A 26695-nucleotide genomic window follows, 5' to 3' on the forward strand; every position below is an offset into this window, starting at 1 on the left:
CATGGACACGTTCTGCCTCATGGACCACTCCCTGGTGGCAAGCAGGATCCTTCCCCAGCAAAAGAGGACCTACAGCACAAAACAAAAAGTGCAGACACTTCCAGAGCAGCTATACTTGAATTTTGTGGGTGCTTCGCCGATTCCATCAAACAAGCTCTACTGAACTGCCCCACAGACAGCACTGAAGCAAGGTGGAACTACATCAAAGAGGCAGCCTGCAAAACAGCTATGTCCACTCATTTGGCAAAAGAGAGCAGCAGATCCCTGACTGGTTTGAGGCCGGCATTAAGGACATGGACATGGAGCCTGTTATTGCCACAAAGGACTAGGCTCTTGTGAACTACAAGTATGTGCCGTGTGAGAAGATGCTTGCTGCACAAAGAAAGGCAATAATAATAATTTATTTATACCCCCCCCCCAATCTGGCTAGGTTCCCCCAGCCACTCTAGGCAGCTCCCAACAGAATATTACTCATAATAATTAAAAAGCAATAAAACATTAAAAACTTCCCTAAATAGGGCTGCCTTCAGATGTATTCTAAAAGTCAGATAGTTCCTTATTTCCTTGACATCTGATGGGAGCACGTTCCATAGGCAGTGGCAGAGGAAGGGGGGGTGCAAGAGGTGCAATCCATCCCGGGTGTCATCACGGGGGAGGGGGGGTGACAAAATGACAAAAATATGAGTTGAGGGGGGAAATGGGCTCACGAAACTTTTTAGTTCAGTCAACAAACGTGATGAAACGTGGCTGGCACTGGGTGCCACACAGCGGGGGCCAGCACTTTCCGTGGGGCCTGCAGCGTGCCCAAGCCACGCATCTCTCCTAGGAGTGACATGGTGGCTTGGGTGCCTGCAGGCTCCACGCTGCCTGAAACGGCTGCATGGAACTTGCGTCTGCCCTCCGTCTCTCCCTCAGCCGCCCTACAGCTGAGGGGGAGGCGGTGGAGAGGCTCCATGCAGCGTGCCCCGCCCACACCTGGCACCTGAGCAACTAGCTACGCCGCTGTCCACAGGGCGGGCGCCACTACCGAGAAGGCCCTCTGCGTAGTTCCCTGTAGCTTCAAGGAGTGATGCCCATTGGATTGCCAGACAATATGCCAATGACTACAGGCTAAAGCTGTGTCAGAACATTCAACTCGATGCTGAGCATCCCACTTCTACAACAAGCATAGAAACCAAGCGGAGTGCCAGAAAAGACAAGCCCCTTGTTCTGTGCCCTGCATTGAAATGCAGCAGGCTGCTTAAGGTGTAATGGCGTTCGCAGTCCCTCCTCTGCTAACTGCCCCCCACCAACAAGCTAGCAAAATGTTTTACAGGCCAGTAACTTCTCTAGGGATGCGGGTGGCACTGTGGGTTAAACCACAGACCCTAGGGCTTGCTGATCAGAAGGTCGACGGTTCGAATCCCCACGACGGGGTAAGCTCCCATTGCTCGGTCCCTGCTCCTGCCAACCTAGCAGTTTGAAAGCACGTCAAAGTGCAAGTAGATAAATAGGTACCGCTCCCGCGGGAAGGTAAACGGCGTTTTCGTGCGCTGCTCTGGTTCGCCAGAAGCGGCTTAGTCATGCTGGCCACATGACCCAGAAGCTGTACACCGGCTCCCTCGGCCAATAAAGTAAGATGAGTGCCGCAACCCCAGAGTTGGCCACGACTGGACCTAATGGTCAGGGGTCCCTTTACCTTTAACTTCTCTAGCCTTATTTAAAACTACGCATTACAACAGCAGTTCTGTGTGGCTACACATAGAATCACACAAGAGCAAGTGCACGTTTGTGAGAGAGAAGGAGATTTTGTTTATTTACAACATTTGCATACTGTGTTTCATAATGAATATCCCAGTTCATTCTTAATAGCAAAAGCAGTACATGAGTGAGGAGGACTGCAGAACAACCCTCACACTTGCATTCCTCCTTTGCAGAAGTTCACACATTGTGAATGTTCTTAGCTGAACACCCACACAAGTTGAAAGCATATAGAGAAGAGGGGCTGCAGGGTGGTCAGTGGCAAGTGCGTGGAGAGTTCAAATACCTCACACAAGCACACCACCTTTGTCATTAAAATCAGACCCACCATTTCTACATGAGTGCCATGTTTACATACACAGAACTGTTGGCGTCTTATCTAGTTCGGCCCTAAAGTGAAGCTCTTCCAGTATGCTTCTAATTCAGTATAGGGGAAATCCAAACAAAATCACCACTATTTCAGTGTTAATGCATTCATGCACTCGTTTGCTGTGAATTTATGGCTACAGAACCTGCCACACAATGTGCTGCCTCTTTTCAGATATAACCAATATTCTGCTTGTACTGCAGATTTTTTTGTTCCTGCCTATTCTTGATAGCAATGGAACGTGGGTGGCGCTGTGTGTAAAACCTCATCGCCTAGGACTTGCCAATCGCATGGTCGGCGGTTCGAATCCCCGCGGTGAGGTGCGCTCCCATCGTTCGGTCCCAGTGCCTGCCAACCTAGCAGTTCGAAAGCACCCCCGGGTGCAAGTAGATAAATAGGGACCGCTTACCTGCGGGAAGGTAAACGGCGTTCTGTGTGCTGTGCTGGCTCGCCAGATGCAGCTTGTCACACTGGCCACGTGACCCGGAAGTGTCTGCGGACAGCGCTGGCTCCCGGCCTATAGAGTGAGATGAGCGCACAACCCTAGAGTCTGTCAAGACTGGCCCGTACGGGCAGGGGTACCTTTACCTTTACCTTTTATTCTTGATAGCAGCTGCTTGCACTACTTCCTTGCACCCTATATGCCTTTAACTAGTGAATGCCATTAAATCAACTTCTCTAATTGGCCAAGGGCCTTGTTTGAGATCACCATCTCTGTGTAGTAATTTATTGCAGTAAGAGTGCAGGGCTCTGATCAGCTAAAGTACTTAACATACACAGCTTTAAGCATGTGGATAAAGCATGTGTGGTAATGACTAGGTAGAATGGGATGTAGGGGGCAGGATGGAGACAGATTGTCATTGCCACCCCATATTTATCTCATTGGTACACACTGGGAATGAACAAAAGCAAACAGTTCACCGCCTAAAAACCCCCAAAACTTTGCATTTCTTTCACTTGTTGCGTTTGTTAATGATAATATCAGCAATTAGAAATAAACGCACACACCTGTATCTCTGGAATTTACTTGGCCTCAGACTTCTTAATGTGATGCAGACTCCAGAAAATAGAAGCTATATGCTTTTAAAGTCTCTTACACAGAACAGAGGTCTAGTACAGCATAGTTAATTTGTGAGCATGGTGCATGCATGTCTTTAAACAATGCCTTCTTTCCAAGAACTTAGAATGGTTGATCTCAATATATATGCATTTCCTAGTAGGGACAGAAACCTGGGTTCAACTCAGCTCAAGTATTTATGGCCTTGGTAATTATGCCGGGTGAACTATGGAACATTTTGCACATGAAGGACATTCAGAAAAGTTTTCAATTTTTATTTGTGTATAGCGGGCCTGATTCAGGATGGACAATGATGCAGTAAGTGGGAAAAAATGAATCTTAATGTGAAAACAGTTCAACAACACTTTGTCTAAACTATGGTCTCGTATCTTGTTGGAAATTAATTTGGCTGTACAGCCAGTGAATTTCATAAAATAATTTCTAGCTTGGAATAACACTGTTTGATGTGGAAAGCTTAATAATCTTTTTTTACTACTACTACTACTAATAATAATAATACTAATTTATTATTTATACACCGCCCATCTGGCTGGGTTTCCTAAACCTTCCAAGTGTCTCTATTTTCCAGGGGCAGTTCCAGATTTACCGCTGTCCTGGTTTGATCCCAAAATGTCCTACTTTTCCTTAGTACAGTGGTACCTTGAGTTACAAACGCCTCAGGTTACAAATACTTCCACTAACCTGGAAGAGTTACCTCGAGTTGAGAACTTTGCCCCAGGATGAGAAAGGAAATCATGTGCTGGCAGTGAAGTGACAGCAAGAGGACCCATTAGCAAAAGCATGCCTCTAGTTAAGAACAGTTTCAGGTTAAGAACGGACCTCCGGAATGAATTAAGTTCGTAACTGGAGGTACCTCTTATCAGAGAAATGTTGGAGGCTTTGCAACCCCCAAGCCAAGGAGACATCTGAAGGCAGCCCTGTATGGTTTTTTTAATGTTTATTTTTTATTATGTTTTTATATATGTTGGAACATGCCCAGAGTGGCTGGGGCAACCCAGCCAGATGGGTAGGGTATAAACAATAAAGTTGTTGTTGTTGTTGAATAGGACATCTCTATTTTCATCTGAGAAATGTTAGAGAGTATGGCAGGGCAGACCTCTATAAATCCATGCTGAAAATAATCACTGGTAGCATTCAATGTTTCATTAACAACAATAACAACAACAGCAGAAACAGTAACATTAATTTATACACACAAAACGCCCCATGTTCATCATTATATCCACCTGGGACACATTCAGAGTCTTCTGCACAGTTCTGATTGCCACACATCTGAGGATGTCATAAAGATGGAAAGAAACAGAGTATTTAAAGGTGATCATGGAATGGATAACCTTTCACATAAGAACTGGTTGAAAGTTTTGTGGCATTTTCCGGGGGGGGGGGGTAGAATTCCAAGGGTTGTAAATGCTAGAGCTTTTGTATAATTATGAATGGACCAGTTTTTAATGGAGAGACAGATTGCTCCCATGCTATACTGCCGTTTTGGGTCACCCAATGAAATTCATTAAGCTCAGAACAACAACAAAAGTACTTCTTCAGATAGAGTTCAATTAACTAAATACAATTCACTGTAGCAAGATGTGACAAAGGACCCTTGCTTAAATTGTTTTTAAATAAGGTTAGACAAATTTGATAGATCCGTAAAGGGTTATTAGCTGTGTTAGCTAAATAGAAACACCGTGTACAGAGGAACTGTACCTCTGAAAGGCACTTACTGGGGACAAACAACAAGAGATGGTCCATTTGAATAATGCAGAGTGCCTGCCTTTAGAAACAGAGTGCTAGTTTAAATATATTTTGTAAGTAAGACAGCTGTTCAGCAATCTCTGTAGAAAGTGAGTGGGTCTGCATTATGCAATCAGTCTCTACATTTTGTGTCTTCATGCTATAATCATTATAAAATGTTATTATCTATGCCCTGCCCTCCCAGTCTTCATCCTACAAGAATGTCTACGCTGCTCAAGGAACAATTTCTACTGGTCTTAAATTAGGATACAATTAAAACTGGAATTTGACTTTTAAACTGTTTGAGTCGTAAGCCTGCTCTAGTGTTTTCTACCATATAAAATTCCCACAGGAGACCAAATAAGACAATGCCATACAAGTTTCCATTTATTATCATACTTTTCCATTCCTTACCACTCTGGAGAATTTTCAGGGTCATGGCTATGTTTCATGAACATTGTTTGGAAACATTTTATTCATTTTCTGGTGTGGCATAAGGTGTTATTTATACCATAGTTTTTAACACAAATTACTGCTATTCATTAACTCCTTCCTTTGTCCCTGTGTTTAAATCACCCCAAATTCAGGAAATAACAGGCCACTTGAATACCTGCTGCCAAAGTCCATGGCTACCAAACAAATATCCAAGTTGGGATTATACATTATTATACTAATGCTCACCCATGCACCAAAACCTGCCTCCATGCATAGGAAGCAGTTTCTGGATAAGACTGACTTATTTTCAAACCTACCCTTTATGAAAAGTTCCATATGTGTAATAAATGTAGGCAATTATTACTATATTTCCAGGAAACAGTCAGTAACCCACACTTAACTTTTGCAGTACAAAATGTACATTAAGTGACACACCTGCCTCAAATACAGGACATATAAATTTTATGATAACTGGAAGTACAGGACCTCCAAACTCTTAATGGGTGTTCATCCAAATTTGCATGGGGGCACCAATACCACTCATTGGGAAACTTCAAATAGTATTTTTAGATGTCCCAAAACTGGGTACACTCTATTTTAGTGGGCTGCAGGACTTGTTTCCAAAAGGTAAATATTAGCTGAAATATTGTAATATGCTAAAGCATATATAATTAGTTTGTATATATAATACCAACTTCAGACAACATGACTGGCTTCAGGGAGCTAATTCAAGAATTCCTCTAATACAGGAAGGCCCCATGAAAGGACCTTCAATTATACAGAAGGTCCCATACTCAATCAATGGCATGTCCAAGTGGTAGGGCTGTGGAAGGTTCCTGTCTGAAACCCTGAAGACATAGACAACGCTAAGCTACATGGATCAATGGACTGATTTCATAAAGGACAGTTTCCTATGTTCTATTTTTCCACACTTTCAGAATTACAGAAATACAAGGAACAAGTGAAATGCAGAACTAGCTTCCTGTTTTTGAACTTCCCTCTGTAAAGATCAGAGCAAAGTTGGGCATCTCCTCCCCACAGTGAGATGAGTTAACTCCAGATGTAAAGACAGCTTACATCTCACTCTGGGGAAGGGCTTCAGGGTGGATGTGGAGAGGTCCATACACTGTGCTTCAGCAGCAGGAGTGTAAACAAAAGCAGCGTGGACCACACACATTCTTCCTCTCATGTATCTTCTCCATAAAGTTGCTAAAGCTCCTGTGTACTTTAGCACTAAAGACGATAATCATTCTATGTCTGTCCTGAAAATGAAATATCCCTGACAGATCATGGCTAGCAAATAAAATTCCCTTTAATTATAAATGGAATTGGTGTGGATAGAAGCCTTCAGAGATGAACTAATTTGGAAGATTTAGACATCTGATTGTAGTTAATTTGCAACAGAATGGGACTGTTTTGTACTGAAATAAGCAGACTCAAGAACATCATCAATCTAAATATAGCTTCACTATACATCAGAAGATGCTCTTGGGTGTGAAATGTACCATGCATGTTGCCACCTATATTAAGAAAAGGGAGCAATGATAATGCCTTTGTTTTTTCCTTAGCTGTCCAGCAAATTTAACTTTCCATACTTTAATTTATATTTACAAAGCCAAACCTTACTGAAGTTTAAATGCATCACACATGACCATTATATTTTTCAGTGTAGAAAAATGGATTAATATTAGATTTGATCAGGAAACATATCTTGATCAGGTATAGTTCTAATGAGCATCTGCCTAATTTGTGGAAGTCATAAAACTCTTTGTCCTGGAAAGGTCAGTTTGCCCCTTCTCTTGTTTCATTGTATGGCAAAACTGTTATTTGTTTGTTTAGGCAGACTTTTGGTTTATTCGATAGATAAGGGGGCTGCTCCTGACTAATTTGGAATCATCACTCTTTTTCCTGAAGTCACTGCTAGAAGTGGGAGAAAAAAAGGCTATATTTTTTGTAGTTTTACGTAATCACGCAGATTTTTGTTAGATTGCATTTACCGTGTTTATTTCTATTGGTATCCTTACAAATTTATTTCTGCCTCAAAAGTGCTGACTCTAAACTGGAAAGTAGTTGGCAACTGGCAAGCGCTAAAGCTGTATCTCAAAATGAAGAGGCTCTGAATGAAAATTTGCGTTTGTCATTTTATAGACATGACTGTTTAATTTCACTACATCAAAACATGCTTAGTCAGATAAACCAAATGAAAACAACAACACTCTTAACACTGAAATAGGAATTAATATGAAAGAAATTAATAGTTGTTGGATGCATTAAGGAACAATGCATTAAGTCTGACAGGGATCCAGATTTCACAGGTTTAAAAATCTGTGCTTCAGCCTTTATTAAAGGAGAGGCTTTTTTATATAGCTCGTTCTAATCTCCCACAGCTCCAGAACAGCGCAAGGGACTGTCACCAGTGTGGGAAGGTAAGCCCTCGCGATGTCATCATAGTAATGGCAGCCTGCTACAAAATGCTGTTCAACCAGGACGCCTTTGCAACCTGTAGAGGTGACAGGAACTCAGGCCTTGTTTCCTGGTAATGCCTCACATCACCACATAACTCCCCTGCACACGATACAGTGGGGGGGGGGTCCAACTTCATTCCCTCTTCCTCTGTTGGTGGCACATGCCCTCCCTCCTTGATTCTCAGTGCAGGCTAGGGTGATTTGGGGCTGTAAAGGAACTTTTTGCTCATTGGTTGCTCATTGCGGCTGGTGAGTTTTTTCACCCACTCCATACTGACCAGTGGGCAGACGTCATTAGGGGTCTGGTCCACCACTGTAGACAAGCATATCTGGTTCAATTTGGTCACTTTTGATAGTTAGGTGTGGGATGGGGAGAAATAAAATTTCAGCAAGGTGACCTTAGAAACCTTTCATGGTGAAGGCATGAAGGGTCATCAGCCTGTGTTGCTGACGTAGGGTGACACCATCATCAGAGACACACACCGTGAGCAAAGGAATCAGTTGCCAGAATGTATCAGTAGAAAAGAAGAGCTTGAATTTTAAAGGCCTCCACAAGAAGCAAGCAAGCAATCTTGGGTCAAAATACTACAAGTGCCCAGCTTCTTTAGTATTGGTGAGTGCACAATAAAATATGAGATCAAGGTCTGAAACAGCATTAGCACAACTAAAAGCTATCTGAATTTGCAGCACAAGGTTGAGAAGAGGCAAAATAGAATGTAGCCTTTTCTACAAGGTCTCCTGCTTCTTAGTAATAATACATTAGCAAAAGTGGTGGGGACTACTGGAAGGTAATTATGCAGAGCAGATGTAATAAGAATGACAGGACCTCACAGCTGGCATCAGCTATACCTGTAAAACTGCAGCCTGGAGTACCTGAAATTCACCAAATGGCTCCAGAATAGAGCCATCCAAATGTGCATTCTAGACAGCAGCCAGATATGGGCTTTTAACCAAAACTGGAATGTTTTGCTTGAGATGCTAACACTATGCCAAAAGGGTTTCCCATGTTAATTTTTACTACATCCATTAAGAGCATGCCACCCACTTTTGTACTCCATGCTCATTAATCCAGAACCGCTTCTCCAACATCTGCCCTTCACTCATGAACATGCAGTAACAGGATATCCACCCCTGTATGGCAGGATGTTCTTGGTTAGACCTTGTAGTTAAGGAGAGAGCTTAACCATGAAGTGGGTTCAAACAATAAACAGCGGCTTAGCTCCTGCGCCATGCAGAGATAGAACTAGAAGGTAGGGAACAAAATGGGTATAAGCCTCTCTCTGCAAGCGAGCACATTTGCACAGACCCAGTAAGCCATAGTTAAGCTGTCATGCAACCCAGGCCAATATTATGATAATTTTCCTTTTATTTTATATATGTATCTGGGCAGGTCCAGCTGTAGTATTCTCCATGTTGGGGGAAAATATATTAAAAATGAAGAGTAACTGCAATTGTATCCCCACGCAGAAAACCCTAGAACATGAACTTGTTCACAAATGAATATTCAATACTTTATAACTACAGTGTCAAGAGGTGGTTTGCATGTGTCAATAAGCTATCAGGGATCAAGCAGAGCAGACAGAACTTTTACATCAGCACACATTTCAAACGCAATGCTTTTCACTTGATTCCTTTCACAAGTTCAGCTGCAAATCAAAACAAATAGAGAAATCAAGTTGCATGCAAGTCTGTGTAAAAACAAACTGAGAAACCCAGTTGCTCCAAAGTTTCTAAATGTCTATGAATAGGTTACATTACAAAACCTGCCCTTTGGCATTCCCTTTCCTTGAATCTAAGACAGGTGCCATCTCTGTTGTCTTTTTGGCACCTACTGAAAATCGCCCTCTTTCAACAAGCCTTTTAAGCTGCTATCTTTCCCAGTATGTATTAGAATTGTTTTTAATGTGTTCTATTGACTTATCCCTTGTTTGCCACCCTGGCCTCATTTGGAAGAAAGTGCAGAATACAAATTAAATAAAGAAATAAATCCATTTCTTGACAAAGAAAGTAGGTAACTGGACTTATTTTGGCTCAGGACTGCATTGAGTCAGTTCCACACCTGAGATGCACACACAGCCCATGTAAATGTTGCATACTAATGGTAATATGCATGTTGGGCCACAAATGTTGAATCTGCATAATGGCTTATGCCCAATATATTAAAAAAGATCACATCCTTGCCTAAAGTCAAATCTGTTCTCAGACTGGCTGAAAGAGCTATCTTAACAATACCACCTATTTGCCAAAATTCAGCAGAAACAGAAGTATTCTCAGGGCTGCCCAAAAACTGGGCAACTGCCTTTACCCAGAGGTTTGTCAAACACTTGAGCTTTTTTTTTAAGAATAGCTGTAAGCAGTTTATAATGCATAAGAAGCTTTTAGCATGCAAGGTTGTGTCACCATATAGATGAGAGTGTAGCATTTTGATGTGTTAAAACAAAATCATGCCACTAAAATCAGTGCATGTTGCTAATTTGCCATCATCTACCCTGAACATTTGGGAAGAGGCTGGATAGAAATTTGAATAAATAAAGCATACTCCAAGACAGCTCATTTTTAAGTGCAGCCCTACAATCTTGTGCTCTCAGTTTGCATACATAATTTTTAATGCTATCACTGAACATTCTGTCCACAATCCAAAGGCAGTAGATGGTCATGACAGACAGATTGTTGACAAGTCTGCTAGGAAGAAGAAAAAAATCCATTAGTGATCTGGATTTTAAGTCCAAGGAACTGACAATGAAATTGTTTAAATCACAATAGTATCATCAGTTCCTGATTTCTACCAAAACTTAATTTGCTGGCATTTAAAGGTTAATATTATTGATAACCAGTAAAATATTTCAGCCTATTACTGTTTAGATCATTAGTGACTCTCTCTCATTTGTAAACAGCTACAATAACTTGTCCTTGGAGGGGTGCAAATGAGAACATTTCTTGGCCTGCTGTATATGTGTAGCTAATCCCTTGGGGAAATATTGTTTTTAAACTTGTCAAAAACATAGTAGTTTTTCAGAATATTTGGAAATGGGAATAAAGTTGACTAGCTAGTCCCTTGGACTATCAAATGGATTGAAGGTACTGATAATTACGAGGTCAATTTGGGACACTGGCGTAAATTATAAATTTTATGCTATTCAAAAGTATACAACCTGTTGACAATCACATTTTACTAACAACATGCTTTATCAAGACTATTCTGGTTCCCAATAAAATATTTGGAAGACAATGGCCTGGTCACGCTAACCCAAATCTTTGCTTAGCATGACAATTCTTTGTTTAGTTTGGCACTTTGCTCCTCCCCTGTCTTTTTGCAGTTGTGCCAAGCTAAAACAAAGTTAGGTTTGGCATGTTGTCCAACCCCAGAGTTGTGGTTAAGTTTTATTCAGACTAACCATGAGCTATAACAAAGAATAAACCTTGGCTTCTGGTCAAATTCATTAATGCCCTTTTATGCTTACCATTTTAATGTACCTTTTTAATGACACATTCTAAAAAAACCAACAGCACTTAAGGCCACAATTCAAACTTAACTGGATTGTTTCTAGCGTCCCTAATCCATAGCATGCCTTCTACTAACTAAGTTCTAATGAACTCTGGGAGATTTAATTCTGAGTAAATATGGCTAGGACAGGGTTTCACATTACAGTACTTTCAATTATTTGTCATAATGTATGTTTGTCTGATGCTTCACATACACAAATCTCAATAAATCTATCAACTACCCTTTGTGATAGGCCAATATTATACAGTATATGCATTTTTAAAGGAAGTTGATGAGACATGCAAAATGACTTTGTGGCTGAGGAAGGATTTGAACTGGGAATCATTCCCACCCCTAGCTGCTGCTTTGGAATACTATGCCACACTAACTCCCTGAAATCACAATGGCTAAAGTCATATTCAAGAGCTCCAGAGACAAAATCAATCCTGCTTAAGCCCCACTGAGCTAAATGTGAACGGAGCTAGTTGCAACAGAGTTCTCCTTTATTTTAATACAACTTTAGGACAAATGGCTTTGCCTGGACTGGTACAAATGTGTTCTTGTTGCAGCTCTCAAACACATTAAGATGAGCTCAACTTTAAACAGAGTCGGTCCCCACAATCATTTCTTGGTTATGTTTTCTGCAATAAATTTCCTGTAAGTTTTGTATGTGAGAGAGAGCACTGTACAATATAATATCCCACCACCTCTAGAAAACTTTCAGAATGTGAGCTGAGCTAGGATATGGTAATAAGCAATCTCATAACATGCCTGATATATGTCGGTATGTGTGTCACAACACTACTAACCACCATGATGGAGGCAAAATCATCCTATGTTGGCTTTATCACATCAGCTGCAATCCCAAAAATGGTTGTACAAATCCACTACTACTGACAACAACCTCTCTTTTAAACTAGAGGCAGTATAAGAGAAACATATTTTACTGGCCCACTTATTTACCTGCATAGCCCATATTCTTTTTTTAAAAAAATCTGAGTCAAAAAGACCCAATACTAGTCAGGATAAACCAGGCTTCCCTGGTTTAGTATAAATTTTAAATCAAGAGGTTCTCCTCAGCTGTGCTCTTATAAAAAGCATGTCAGAACCTCAGTTCATAGCGCCATGGCCCATTGATTGAACATCCTTTGGAAGCACTAATACGTCATGATTCCTTCTTCAAGACAGATTGAAGAGAAATATTGTTTAAACTATATTTTTCATCTCCAATCTGTTAGTCCTTCCAAAGCACCTTGTATCAGAGTTTTCAGTTGTGTGATCCATCAAGCATAGCAGAATCATTATGTACAGCCTAGAAGCAGAAACAACATCCCATCCGGTGTTAAATGTGAGGCAGGACTCAAAGGCAAAAGATCATCCCTTCCATAATTTCTTCAAACAACAAATCTCAGGTATCCTAAGCTCACAGCATTGAGGGGAGGGGGTTATATGAAAAGAACAAATGTTCAGGAAGTGACAGAGATGGACAGAGTTAAATGCTGTAACATGGTACTTATTCACAGCACATTAGGCAGAAGAACACTAAAATTAGGCATAACATTTTATTCCCTTGGTAATATTCTTCAGCCCTGACCAGAGATGGTAGAAGACAAAATTTTGCTTGGAAAAATGAATTTTGACACTAACTCTGCCCCAATAATACCCCAATAAGTATAAAATGTAAGGTGGAACCACATAGTCTGTTGGACTCAGTACCTAAATATTTAAGCTAATCCATCACAAACTTGACTATTTAATATGTTCTTCATTTCTACAACCAAAATAGAAATAAATTCTAGAAGGCTGAAAAATGTAGAAAGGTAAAAGCATCCAGTCCTAGAACAACATACAACTGAAGCTAAATAAATAAGGTTTTGCTGTTGTAAACAGCCTATATGGACACTGAGGACAAAGAAGCTTTAACTGTGCTGTGTTCAAGACCAAAGTAGCTGTCTGCTCAAAACCTATCATGCAAATGATTTTTAAAACAGTGCTTTCCCTACCACCCCATGGCCAATAACAACTAGCAATGAGCAACACAATCCACAACCCACAACTTACAAACAGCTGGATCATTGCCAGATAGAAATAAAACATCAGTATATACCATGCCCTTTTTCTAATCAGTTTCTCAATTCAAGAGCACCATGCTGGCATGAGATATGCCATGCTGGGATGAGGGAGATGGGTTTTGAAAACAGCAGACCCTGATGCTGAATGGCCTTAAAATCTTCAATCTTGCAGATGTTTATGAGTTTGCCTGGTGCAGAGCTATAATCAATTTGCTTATGCCTGACCCTCAAGATGCATTAAATTTATCCTGAAGGAAACTAGTGTCTGAAACCAATCGGCCAGACTCATTAGACACGTGGGAGTTTCAGAGAACCGAAGGGCCTACTGGCAGATGCAACATTGATTTCTGTATGTTCACAATTTACCAGACTGCTCCATACTAGACGTGATGGCTCTCTATGGGGTGCCCTGCAGCCTTGATTATTTCACATCCAAGCTGGCTAGCATAGTTATGTGGCAAATGTATATTTGCAGCCTTTCCCAAGGAGCAATATTAAACTCTGGTATCCACACCATATCTAACGAGATAAAATAAATAAAATAAACATTTTACTTTAATGGTCTGTTGGACATTTTTGTGACTCGAACCACTTCTCTATTCTCCTTCAATCATTTTGTAACTTTAAATTTTTCACATAAACATGTTGGTACTAATAAAAGAATAATGTACTTTAATGGGAGGAAATCACATTTAATCGATATACTATTAGCATGGGTGAACTGTACTTTGTTGACAAACCTTAGAGAGAATTTACAGCGGGCAAGTTACTTGCCCCAATAAACAATTTGCAAATGCTGGGGCTCTGTGGCTCATAAGAGTTCAAATATCACCACAAAGCCTCCCCATTGCTTACAACCAAAGAAGGAACAAACAATAACAAAATGGTACATTTTGTTGAACTATAATGGCAAGAGGTACATGATGACAACAGCAGTTATTCTGCTTGATACAAGTGTTATCCTAGAAAATGAGATCACTTACTAAATGTGATTCTGAAGGATGGCATTTGAAAGAACAGCTATATTTTGAACTATCATTGTGTCAAAAAGTATAATTACTGTGTGCCTGCTTAAGTTCATGTGTGTGTGTGTGTGTGTGTGTGTGTGTGTGTGTTTATTGATAAAGTATAGCAATGGTTATGTCTGCAAGGCACCACTGCTTCATTAGATTCAGAACAGCACTTTCTGAATTCAACTTGCAAAGTTCCCATGAGAATGTTTGTGGCTGGTTTGTGAGTACACACACCTCTCTCACTATATATAGGGGTGGGTATACCCACATGTTCATTTTTTATATATATATATTGACTCAACTTCTGCATAATGTGAAATTATGAAGAGTCAAAACAAACTAGAGTTCCTCAAAAAGCAAATTTAATGATTCATAATGGAAAACAAGACCAGGGAAATCGTACAAAAAAACCAGGATAGCTCACCATAAAGTCATACTATAAATTAATAACTTCGGTGAACAATCTAGTCACGTATGCAGTGGCAAGAACATGCTTCAGCAGTGTATACTCAAACACAAAAGAAGAGCTGTTGCTGGCAATGAGCAAACTATTTTGCATGCCAAGCTCTTAGGCTTGCCACCTAACACTTATTAATTCATCAGACAAGACAATCTATAAACTAAGCTAAAAATCAAAGTACTGCTTTTAGTTCTTTCTTAAAATCCCCACCGCACCCCCATTTTCAATTATTTTGTCTTTCTTTTTTTTCTTTGTGTAAGCTTGTCAGTACAGCTCACTTTTTTCCCAGTGGCCAAAAACAGGACCTCTATCTTTTAAAAAGCAATTATGTTTTTATTTACACAGCTTTTTGATTCTCTCACTTATCTGGGTTTTATTTTGTATTATAATCTCACTATACTTAATAAATACATATACATATGGTGATTTAACTAGATGGTAACCGCTAAGTTTAAGATCAGCATTCAAACTTGAACAATGAGTGAAAGTAACTGCAAGCTGTTACATATGAAGGGTTAACAGTTTGCTCAAACAATTCTTTGTCTGATGATTATTGTGTCATTTTTACCATACTTAGTTCTCATATTTGGTATTTCATCAAAGGTAGCCTGAGAAACCCAAAATTTTAAGATTTGCACCTCCTTAGTATACATATATTTTCTACAAAGAAAAGAAGTGAGGGGGTATACTTATAAATTAGACCCCCAAAAAACAACAACAAAAAACCCAAACACTCCGCAGTCAATTTCTAGTGGCTAGAGGACTAATTAAATACAATTAAGGGATAATTTATGCTTAATTCCAACCTCACAACCAGGATAGGTTGTTTTTGGCTTTTTAAAAAATTAGGTCAGTTAAAATGAAAACCTCGGTTTTTAAGGAGATTAACAGCCATTATAACAGGATAAAACTACTCTTATATCATAAAAAGAAGGAAGGCATTTTCAACCAAACATTCTAGTAATCCAGCACAATTATACAGTAAACATGTAAGTCAATTATTAGCTTACTAGAAGACTAAATTATATTCAGGTCCTGTGAAAGTCTTTGGAGTAATTGAAATAATAGATTTTACTGTCTACAATTAAATAGGCTTTTTTTGCTATCTCTGTTCTGCTTTTCTATACAGAATATCATTTGGCAGTACAAAAATAATACTTCCCTTCACCCTTTGCCACCTCTGTATCAGTAAGTCGTTAAGGTTCTCAGAATCACAATATAAGGCACAATATTTCAGTCAATGAAAACATATACTCTCTCACAAGCATGTCACACAGAATTAATTCCTTCTGAAATTTTAACTGAAACAACATTTATTAAGACTATCCGTCTGACTTTCTCCTTTTTAGAAAAACAAAAAATAACGATGCAAACACTGAATAATGGCTGCTGTGCATTTCAGAAAACAAAACCACTAAATTCCTGTTTGACTTAGAAGAAGAATCAGGTTCTCTCACTATTTCATATATTCCCCCCCCCCAATGCATGCAATAAAAAGAAATAGCCTATTCTTTTGTTCCCTCGTCAAGCAAATCAAATTCCTTGCAGTTGTTGAACAGAAAGCCAAAATAACGAAGTATAAAAGAGGGCATGCTTACCTTTATGGGCTATCAAATGGAACGCAGGAAAATTGCAAAACAAAGTAGTCCAAATGAATTATCTATGCATGCAGTCCAACTTTGCACTTTCAAGTAGGCCACACCGTCAAGCAATCATTTCAAACACCAGCCACCCTGCTTTTCCATCTTCGAGATATTCACCCAGAAATCTGTGACAAACCAGCTTCACGCTAACAACACAAACTCTTGCAGGGCTTCCAAATGTCCACCATTTGTTTGCCATTCACCCAGTCAACTTTTTCCAGTGCACATCTTCTCTCTCTGTGTGCATTTCCCGAGGTACAAGAGACAGGAATTGCTCCTCATTTGTATGCTAATTATTTTGCCACACAGACAGAAGTCATAATGTTTTCAGACAGGAACACAATGGATCCAAAGTTGGAAGGCAAGAAATTAATAAGTTGACGCCACTAAACGGCGGAGGAAGATGTACATGTGTGCAGCACTCTGCTTGCCGGATCAGCAGTAGCCTCCATTTAAAAGAACTAGCAGCAGAGAGGCAGGCAGTGGGCTACAGGAAAGCCTAGCTGTGTAGTATATGCATCAAGCACAGGTTCCCTTAGAGACCACATTACTGCAGCAAAATAACATCAGTAGCATACTGCTGACTGATATCCTCCTCTAGCTGCTGTAAACTTCACCTCTGAATTAAGAGAGGGACTCCTCACCCTCCTTTGCCACCACTTTTGGATTACAATAGTTTCTAAATCTCCTGTTTATTAGACTCACCAACAGAGTCAAGCAAGATTGAGGATGTATACTGTGTGCTGCCTACATTGTTACCCACAGGCCCCTAAATCTCTGGAGGTGTATCATGTGCAATGCTGTATTTAATATAATAGATGGGAACGGTAAATACTACTCAAGCTATTTAACAGCAACCCAGTGAAAGATATATATTTTTAACATGGGGTCTCCAATTCTACGACGGACAAAAGTCTGCTCGTTATAGAAAATGCCAGGAAATTCAGCAAGCTCCCTACCATTTTGACGTGTTTCCTTGGAAAGAATTAAAACTCTGCTTAATCCTTATATAATCGTGCAACGTGTACAGGGTTAACTCCAAGTATGTCTTTAACCTCATTTTGGTTAGCAGATAGCCACACATACCTTTGAAGGGAAGGCGCAAGAAAAGCAAACCTTTAATGAGGATAAACGGAAATAAGCCAGATACATTAAACAAAAACTATCTCTGCTATAAAGTTTGGGAACAAAACTTTTGTGTGTGTGTGTCTGTGTTTGTTTGTTTGTGTGTGTATGTGTATACATACACATACATGTGATGATTCATATACAAAAAGTCTAGGGTGTCTGGAAGCTTTCTTCAGAATTTTGCCACAAGATATATTTTGTTTCTGCTGCACTTTCTCCCAAGGCTAGTAAAGAACTGTTTTAAAGGGTCATCAGTCAGAGACAGGTCTAAATTAATTCACTTCAGGCACACAGCACATACCTGAAAAGTCTAACCTGCATAATACTCAGTCATAAGACAGGTAACTTTGCTGTTACTGTTGCTTGAAACATGACCCTTTAGGAACTTTGCGACTGTAACCCTATGCTTAAAAGGTCAAAATAAATTTTACTGGCCAGTTCCCTGCACAAGAAAGGGGTTTGTTTTTAATGTATTTTATGCCAACTTTTCTTAATTCTAATTATTGTGGTCAAAACCAGTGAGCTAGGTACAAGCTGTAGGGACCTTTACACGGAGGCACTCCACAACTACAGGAAAGCCATGAAAAGAAACCAGAAACATCTCACACAGATGGCAACACACACAAACTACTCTTCCTGGTACTATTCCCCCCCCCCCCCCGTGTATAAAACATGTATGGACATTGGAGAAGTAACTGGCGAAGAGCTGCAAGAGAGAAAGCTTTCCCTGTGACTGAGGAACAAAATCTCTGCCCACTCTACCTTCCCACACAATATCTTATCAGAGTGCTCTGTGTGTCTGTCTCTCACACAGACAGTAGCACAAGCCTGCATCCATATATATATATATATATATATATATATATATATATCTCACACACACCCCACAGTTCCCTCACGAGTTCTCTCTCACACACGGTCAAACCCACCCACCACCCCATTCACTCACATCCCACCGTTTTCTGCCCCCTCACACAAGCACAACCTTCCACAATTTCCCCTCACAAACGCGCGCGCCCGCGCGCACACACACACACACACACCCCAGTCCCCTCAGAGTTCTGTCACACACAATGCCCACCGCCTCCATCTCTCCCACCACACAATGCAGACACGCGTGAAGTTGCCCCTTCTCAACACACCCCATCTCTCTCTCTCTCTCTCCCCCTACACTCATTCCCCCCTCTTCTTCTCCTTCACCATCCACTAGCTCCGTGTGTGTTGTGTGTGTGTGTGAACGCGCGCGCGCGCCCTCCCCCCACCGCCTCCGAACTGCAGCCTCCTCGAAAAGGAGAGACAACAATACTGACCGCTCCTGCCGCGGCGGAGGAGGCAGCTGGGCTGACCCCAGCGCGGGAAGTCACACGGCGCACCTCCTTGCGCAGCCACACACCAGCCAGAGTAATCCGCCTCTCGCGGCTGCCTGAGGTGGCCCGAGAGAAGAAGGCCCGAGACGAGAGACGCCGCGGCCAGCGGCGGCCGCGCACCAAGGCTCGCTCTCTCTCTCTCTCTCGCTTGGCAATTCCCTTCCCAGCTCGCACTGCAGTCTGTGAGGGGAAGGGAAAGCCTCGCTGGAGCGCAGCCCGCCCTTCGCTCGCTCGCTCGCTCGCTCTCTCGCTTCCCTCCTGGGCTCTCCCCGGCAGCTCCACAGACGAGGCAGCCACGCTGAGGGCAAACTTTGCTGACAAATCCTGCCCAACGTGTGTGTGTGTGTGTGTGTGTGTGTGTCGGGGTGCGCGCGCTTCAGCGAAAGAATGCGAGGGCACAAGCCTTTCTCTCCCTGGACTCGATTGGGGGGGGGGGGAGGCGGGACGCCGAGGTGTTTCCCCAGGAAGGAAAAGGGATCTTAGCGGGCTGCCCCCTCCCTCGCACCTGGGCTTCCTTTCGCCTCCCCCAGCTCGCCTCCTGGGGCTCCCTCGGTTACACCTAAAGGCTCAAGCAGGGCGTCTGACCCGGGAAGCAAGCAAACAAAAAAAGACTCGGAGTAACCTGGTGTGAACCAAGGGTGGCGATCCGAAGGTTACGCAGGCCAGGCCAAGCCTGCGCTGGCTTTCTCGGGAGTAAGCTTCTGTTACTCCCGAGTAAGTGCGTGCAGGACGGCACTGCAGCTTTTCCGGGGGGGGGAGGTTAAAGCTCGTCATCGAAGCTCAGGGGACTTACTTTCAAGTAAAATAAATAAAAATTCCTTTAAATAAATAAATAAATAAAAGTAACCCAGAATCGGAAGGGAGGGAGTGAAAGCGTGTTAAGGCGCTTCCCCAACGGATACAGCGCGTGGACAAAGCGTGATATAAAGCATCTTCGCTTGTCCTGGAAAAGCCCCGTCGATTTTGATGGTGCAGGAGAACCGTTTCCTGGGTAAAATTAGGAGCCTGGTGTTTTTTCACACTTCCAGTGGCACTCTGAAGAAGAAGATATACCCAGGGGAGGGCAGGTGCCCCTCAGATATCATGGGGGGGGGCAGCCTGCACTGGCTCAAAGGTCCTATGGATTTGTCACTGCTTTCAGGGTACTGATAATAAAGCTGGGTGAAGGTTAGCTCGCCAGGGCTACTGATGATTTCCTCCTAAAATGATGATATGTGCAAGTGGCTTTTGGGTGGCAGATTAGGTTTCTTGGGGGTGGGGTGGGGGGTCCTCGTCCAAATTACTCAGCGTTTGAAATGGGAAGGGGGATAAGTATTAGTTATCAATTTAAATGGGCATCTGTTTCCATGGCTTTTGAGGTCAACTCTACATTCCCCTCTTTCAAAAAATAAATAAATAAAATTGTTAAGAATTTGACCGTCTTTTAACAACAAAACAAAAGCATGTCCTGTACGAGGTCCCCTTACATGCAGCTATCGGCAGGAGCAGGATGAGGAAGCTCATACGGATCTTTCACATTTCTCCAGAATGTTTACATCATCTGCATTAGATGCCTCCCTGAAGTCACAAAGGCAAGACTTTACAGCCCCTTTCATAATTAGCGCTGCACCATAATTAGGGGGTGCAACCCTAAGCACAATGGGAAGTAAACCCCATTGAGTTCTGAGTAAGCATAGTTAGGATGGCACTGTAGTATACAGGAACCCATGCAGACGAACATCTTACCACAGATTCCCACCGGCTGTGTAAGAGCCTTACCACTTGGTACGTTGGTGCAGAAGAAAGTTCACCCGAGGTTCTTTGGTCATCTGCATAGGCTCAAGTGCTAACGCGGATTAGACACCCTTCTTGATGAGCATGCAGTGCGAGGGGATGGGGAAATCCATCCTTTACCCACTGTGACTCTATGATACGATGGTTATAGGGAGCTAAGGAAAAGGATACTGAGTATATATACACTGTGCTGTTTTTAAGTGTGGGTGCATTTACTCCTGAGAGAAGTGTTGGCGAAAAAGCAAGCAGCCCCCACTCTAGGGCGAATGCACTTACAACTGGGTGGTAAGGGGCACCTAAAAAATAATGAAATTTGGTGCACCGCCGGGGAAACATCGCAAAGCTCCCACGCCCTGACTTCAATTGAAAGTCAAGGTAGGGACCCCAAACGACTGCAGCAGAACTGTGGCAAGTTCGAACAATAGCAAGTGCGGCAAATCGCTGCACTCGCCAGACTTGGGCTGAATGTTGGTGGGGTGGCGTGGGAATTGGGCTTCCTTTCCCCAAAGGTATCTCTGCAGCAGACCGCTCTTTCCACTGGGTAAAGCTGTCATCCACGAAGCACCTATAATGAGAATGCAACGCCTTCTCTTTGATGCACACGGGAGCAGGATAACGCAGTTTGTCTCATTCAGCCCCTACACTTGAAAACATAACGTTTCATTTATTTTGACTGGCTGGAGCGGGAGAGGGGCCGGACCTGGAGGAACACGAGACGACGCCAGAAGTACAACAGACAAGGTTCACCACTGCCAGGCTGGAACTGTAGATCTTTGTGGGAATGCAGAGCTGTGAACAGCCTTCATTTAAACAGCAAATTGTAGGTGTCACTATGATTGCCTCTGTCCTATATATTCTCTCTTCCCCTAGCTTCCTCCTCTTACTTTCTCCCCACCCTGAAAACAATACACACGGGCACACGCAGAAGTCCAATACTGAAATCCCATGCACACGTAGTAGCAACTCCCATTGCATACACCGGGAGTTACTTCCCGTGTAAACATGCAGAATATGTTGCTGGAGAGAGTAGCAAATAAAACTGGCCTCAAATAAAGCGTTCACACTGTGCAACCAGGAGCCCTAATTATTGAAAGTACATTATTGCATGCTTAACAGCTCAGTACTAAACACATTTTCTTAGAAGCATGCATAGGATTGCATCTTTAACAGAGTTGCCTAAGAATGAGGAGCGGGGCATATATGCGTATCTAATTGTCTCTGCCACAAGTCCCTTGAATTCAGAGAAAACTCTGAACACAATGGAGTCTAATGATGGCTTGGAATTTTCAGCATAGTGGCACGTTTCCTGAAGAATAGGGAGGATATTCAAAACAGGATGGAAAAGTTGCTGCACATGCGCAGTAACCGCATCTCATGATAACAATGTAGCTTCAAATAATAAAGTCAAACAGCAGACAGCTTCGTTGATCATGCGCGGATGCTATGCAAAGCATCGTGCTTCAAACAATGTTCTTTTAGACTTAGTTCAGGATGCTGACGGAGTGTTAGCTCCACACAATGAAGGGGGGGGGGGGAGCAGAGACTTCTCAGAAAAGACAATCTCTATGATTATTTAGTACTACAGCTGAGACGTTCAGTTGAGCAAACGCTCTCGGAAGAAATAAATGTGCGTGAGTGAGTGAGAGATAGGGGGGCGTTTAAAGTCTGAATATGGGTGGGAGTCCATTGCAAGCGCGGTGGAGTACTGCAATTGTGAAGAGTTTAAAGTGATGGTGGGTATGCTATTGTTCGTAGGTTTGTAGGGAACACTAGTCATGTTTGTTCCAAACGGGCTCATTTGAAGGCAAGCAACGCTGTTGAAGGAAAAAAAAACCTGCAATGTCAATAATGTCCTAGTCTTAAAACTGTATGTATGAAACAATGCGCGCGAGAGAAATTCCTACATTTTCCCCACCCCAACGTTTAGCAGGCTAAGTAAAATACATGCATGAATAAGGACAAAACTGGATATATCTTGTGTTTTTTTCCCTCTTCAAGAATATGCATAGTGCCTATGATGGCTGTGGAGTATAAACATTCCCCTTTCTTTAACCTGCTCTTTGTAGCAGAGTCGCTGAACTGAGGGAAGTGAGTTATTTTCCTATTTGCCAGTGAACTAATAGGAAGTCAGGACTCAAAAGTAATTGCTATCAGCAACGGACAGCTCCTGGTGCTGAAAAGAGAAGCCGCTTTCATAATACAGTTCACTCAAACAACCTTCGGAAAAATCACAGCAAAACTGAATGAGGTGGCAAGTTCTTGGGCTGAATAGCACTGTCTGCAGAACAATGGCAGCCAACTCCAAATCCCACCATAATCACATTAATGAGATTAATCAGTGAATTAGCAGCAGTCAAATGTCAGGGTGGCAAGGAGGAATCCAACCAAGCTTGGTAATTAACTTTTGTGGGGGCAGGGAAAGGGAATCAAGTGCATTATCTCTTTTTGGTGGTTGAAAAAAGGCATGTTATCACCCCCCCCCCACCTCACAACAAGCCATTGGAACTTCCTGAAACTTAAAGGGTGGCGGTATTAAACTCTGAATGGCTCAAATTGTTATGAAGCAAGCTATTAATTCCCCCCCCCCCCCAATATTCTCTAGCTGGCAGCAACTGAGGAAACTAGCAATTTTATATCTCCTCAGTCTGTTGAGAGTTGGTTGTGATTGAGCATATTGGTGTGAACAAGGCTGTGTAATTCAACTTTCACCAGAAAATCCAATTAGTGCTGGAACTATGTTTGATACAGCACTATAGTGGATTTAGATATCTACATCTCTTTATATACATACATATATATAATTTTTAAAGTAATGCTTAAACCAAACAGTTTGCATGGCAAGAGACAGCAATGCAGAGAAGTACTATTTAAAATAGCAGGTCAGGTGACCTGTCAACCAAGTTGTTTTAAAAACTCTAAGCTTCTATGTATATATGAACTAAGCAAGTTATACTTCCTTAACAGGGTTAGTTCAAAAATTCCAATTTCCCATTGAAATTGATCTGAGGACTAGTGAAATTTCTTTTCCATTTTAAATTCAGCCCACCAGGAATAGTTCAGTTTTCAAAAGTTATTCTTCATTGATACATTTTGGAATCAAAGTTATGTACAAGGGGAGAATCCTTTATTGGCTACACTTTTAGTTATTTAGCAGAAGTAGACATTCTATATTCTTCAGTGAAGAAATACTGTCCTCAATGCTTTGTCAGATATTTACTTTTACTATGACTTTAAAAACATCTATAATTACATTGTATGCAGTAAACCACTATTTAATATATATAAAACATTTTGATTTGCAGTATTTACAGCTGACTTCCAGGACTGTATCACAGGAAATAAAATGCAAGTCAATTTGTTCTTTGGTGTTTAATCTTTTTCATAGCAAGTATAAATTCAGCAAGAGAATCAGCTTAGTATTTATAACTGTTCTTCTATAAAGGGAAGTAAATTTGCTGTGCCAAACTATTACAATATTTATCACACACACCAAGTTTGCATATCTGAAAATTTCAGTGCAGTATTCTCAACTCTGTGGCATCTTTAAATTGAAGGTTGTAGAATATAAAAATGGAATTTAATAAGAGTTAATTCTCACATGTTGTGACAAGTTAAATATATCACAACTCAGCTCTAGAACTGAAACCTATGTATACATTTATTTTAACTTGTTGCATAACATATATACATTGCCAGTCTTTTGTCATGGTGATTTTAAAAATACAGGTGTTGAGAATAAAGGCACAAGTTGGAGTCCACTTACTCCAGAGTAGCCCATTAAAGTCAACAAAACTGCTCCACAATAAGTTGTGGAATGCCAACTTAGTGTCGTCGTTCAAATGTATCTAGATCTCCTATTAATGACTGGTTATATTCAAGTGATGAATGGATGTCTGTGAAGTTTCTGCCTCGATTGTTTTCTTAGCAAACAAGTACTGTTCAGCATGCAGCAACTTTATATATAAACAACATGCTTCCTGCATGCACGATAATGGCTGTATACATTCGCGACAGATTTCACCCTGAGATTACTTCCTATTCCAGAGTCCCATGCAGTTTCGACAGCACGGCAAATATGCTGTGAAGAATTTTGAGGGAGAAGAAGGGGGAAAGGGGGGTGGGGGTGGGGTGGGCAAGCAAACAATGGAAGCTGTAGGTATTAAAACTACCCAACAACTGAAGCAAAATAATACGCAGTCAGCTCAGACAACCAACCCCCAGATGAACACAATCCCCAACCTTCATTCACTGTCAGATAAGCTACAACATATGAAATCTCGGCACGGTTAAGGGAAAGGGGGGGGCACACGCATATGCCTTAGCTCGCTGCAACTTTAAACGGACGAGAAGTAGTTAAAAAAAAAAGCTCGAAGCATACCGCGGAGACCCCCGGAAAGATTCCGGTTTTTTCCCCTCTTCACTGAATACTGAAAAAATATATCCCACGTTCCATAGATTTAAAAAAATTAAATAAAACACACCCACCAACGCTCAGTGTTGAAAGCGGCGAGTGGGGGTGGGGGCTGCGAGAAGACTGCGAGGGGGGGAAATAGCCCCTCGCTCTCTCCCCTCTTTCTCTTTAGTGTGCAGGAGCTATGGGGGGAAAATGTCGCCCTGGCAGAGATGACAAATTCAGAAGGAAAGGCTAGCAGGCCTAAGGGATCTGTTTTACTTCCACATACATCCCCCTAATGCACGCACTCCCACTCATTCTCTAGATATGGTTTCCCTCCTCCCGGTTCCCCCTTTCCTCTCTTCCTCCTCCTCCTCCTCCTCCACTTCTCCCTCCCCTCCTCTCTTTCTTTCCACCAGCTCCAAATCCCCGGCATATGACCTTCTGTTAAATAGATAAAAAAAAATTGCTTATCAGTCATGCAAATGAGGCTGAATTCATTTTCCACAACAGATGGCCTCATAGATAATGATGATGGAAGAGAGAAAATTGAATGTCTCTCACAAGGTGGTCATGGCAACCGAGAAGGGAATAATATCAATAATAAGCCTCGCTGCATAATAAGGTTGTCAATCCCACAAATCAAAGTCTCCGGCTAAATCAGGTAGCCCACCCCACGACTAGCTATCAGGTAGGAAGAAAAGGAAGAAAGGAAAGGATCGGAGTAAACACAGACAGCAAAAGCCGGGGAGGTTGTGGGTGGGGGGCGTGCGATGGGCATTGCCACCGAGTTCAGAGACAAGGAGATGGTCCAGAGGTCTCCCTCTCATTCTGTCGCTAATTGTGCTTTATTTAATTATTTGGGGAGCGGTGGGGCTTTTCCTTCGCGAATTCCGCCCCGTTCCCCCTCCTTTAAAAAAAGAGGGGGGGCGAGGAGGGAAAGGGAGAAGAACCACCCAACCCAGAAACGCTGGTGGATTTTGAGCTGGATCTGCTGCGGGCTGGTGCCAGATTTCCGTGCCTTCTCTGTGCTGTCGAGTGGCGCATTGATGCAACAGCGGCTCGCCTCAGGCTTCCACCTTGGCTCCCAGGGGGCCATCCTGCGAAATGAATCAGCAGCCATCCTGAGCAGGCTGATTACAATGAGAATGGCAAGGCACATGTCTGGGCGGAACTGGAGAGCCGAGCTGGGCTGCTGCTGCTGCTGCTGTTAGTCTGGCAAGCAAGCAGGCTCAATATAGCTTTTGCTAATAATGGCTTCCTGCCTCTCTCTCTCTCTCCTCCCACCCCACCCAGCACGTTTCCCCCCACCCCTTCCACCATCGCCAACCCTCATTTTTTCCCCTCCCGCCCGCCCCCCACACATAATGGTTCTGATTTCCCTTCCTTCCCTCCGTCTCTCCCTCCTCTCGCCCCTTAATTGTATATTGTTCGCAGCCACAGTCTGTCAGGCTGACAAGCGCTTATTGTGAAACTGCAAGCTTTCTTTCCGGGGTTTTCCTCCTTAAAAAAAAAAAGCGCTAGGGTGGTAAGGGGGCATCTTAGCTGG

At 42.2% G+C, this 26695-nt stretch overlaps 1 protein-coding gene across 14 annotated transcripts in view; it reads right to left on the reverse strand.

Annotated features, from left to right (window-relative positions):
• Positions 1 to 25328, reverse strand: part of MYT1L (myelin transcription factor 1 like) — a 279154-nt gene extending 253826 nt beyond the window's left edge. For 6 of the 14 annotated variants that reach the window (XM_083495445.1, XM_083495448.1, XM_083495437.1 and 3 more), the window contains exon 1: positions 18924 to 19363. The gene's annotated coding sequence lies outside the window, so the exon portion shown is untranslated. Of the gene's footprint in view, positions 1 to 16440; positions 17569 to 18923; positions 19365 to 25238 lie in introns of those variants that run through there. The other 8 variants (XM_083495439.1, XM_083495438.1, XM_083495447.1 and 5 more) reach the window with 4 other exon arrangements.
• Positions 25329 to 26695: the final 1367 nt, after the last annotated feature.

Source organism: Podarcis liolepis (assembly GCF_965112155.1).
Source record: "Podarcis liolepis genome assembly, chromosome: 3".
In the NCBI taxonomy this organism is placed as follows: Eukaryota; Metazoa; Chordata; class Lepidosauria; order Squamata; family Lacertidae; genus Podarcis; species Podarcis liolepis.